Source organism: Chrysochloris asiatica, unplaced genomic scaffold (genome assembly GCF_000296735.1).
Source record: "Chrysochloris asiatica unplaced genomic scaffold, ChrAsi1.0 scaffold00112, whole genome shotgun sequence".
Classification (NCBI taxonomy): Eukaryota; Metazoa; Chordata; class Mammalia; order Afrosoricida; family Chrysochloridae; genus Chrysochloris; species Chrysochloris asiatica.
In genome coordinates, this window is record NW_006408630.1 from 3,988,088 (window position 1) to 3,989,587 (window position 1,500).

Genomic DNA, 1,500 nt, shown 5'->3' on the forward strand with positions numbered 1-1,500 from the left:
TTCTGCTGTGCATGGGGTCGCTATGAGTTGGTTCCGACTCGATGGCACCTGACAACAACAACAACATAGTTTTTCTATTGGCTCCTAACTCCCCAAATCATGATTCTTATGTCCAACATCCAGTAGTGTAATAGTGCAATCATTCTGGGGTTATATTGAACTTTTTTATAGAAAAGTTACTCTAAATATTACAAAAGTACATAATTAGCCCCATTAAATATAGCATATCTTAAAATGCACTGTATATCCTAAAATAATTCTTTTGGTGTTTTGTTTTTCCAAAAATAAGGACAATTTTTATTTTCAATAGAAGAAAACAATATCAAATAACCAACACTGTCACCAATAACAGTCCTTGCTGTTAGCTTAACCAGACCTTAAAATTCCTGTTTGACAGATATTTATAAGACAAGACATTAAAATGGCTTTGCTTTAATCACCTGAACTCAGATAGGATCATCTAAGAGCTGTGGAAGACTACTTTTAATATAATTTTAAAATATGGATTTTAGTCCAAAGAAAACATAATATATTGCATTGATTATTATATTCCTTCTACCATGTTTACATAAATATTTTCTTCTTATCCAATTTTGAGAAAAAAAGTCCCTTATTTTCTTTGTGTATGCTCAACCTATCCAGTCTCCGAAAGACCATCTACAGCTGTATGAAGAAGTCCTTAAATACAGGCTTTGAGAATGGGGATACTTCAGTAGAATTTAATGTCTTGGACCTTGAGCACATTTATAAGAGAGTATTTTTCTCACGAACTTTGTCTCCTCAGCACCCAGATGCTTTCCTTAGCTCATGATTGGTGAAAGAAAAATGAGTATTATTTAAACCTCACTCAGAGTTTTCCCACCCTCTTCCTTTCTTTTTTGATTTTCAAGTCTTTGGACTGTTGACTAACGCAATGAACAGCAGGCTTTGCCAAATGCCACTCGCTAGTTCACCCAAGGGCTATGGTCACTCCAACCCTTCTGGTAGACACTAATTCCCATAGAGTGGTCTATAGCACTTATTTCTTCTGGTGTAAGTAACCTAAGATAAAAACTAATGTAAAAATTAGTATATAAGAGAAATAGTAAAAACAACAAAAAAAGTTACACAAAGCTAAATATGGTATATTACATATGATTTTCTATTCAAAAGTAATTACCAATATCAATGTAAGAGAAGTAACAATATTTGGAAGTGATATGATTGTTGTTGTTGCTGTTGTCAGGTGCCATCGAGTCGGAACCGACTCATAGCGACCCCATGCACAGCAGAACGAAACAATATCTGATCCTGGGCCAACCTCACTACGGCCGCCACACTCAATGCCATTAAAGATGCCACCTGGCCGATCCATCTCGTTGGGGGTCTTCCTTTTTTTCTCTGACTCTCCATTTTATCCAGCACAACATCCTTTTCCAGTGATTGTTCCCTCCTGACAATATGTCCATAGTATGAGAAACGAAGCTTAGCCATCCTGGCCTGCAAGGAGCACTCTGGCTG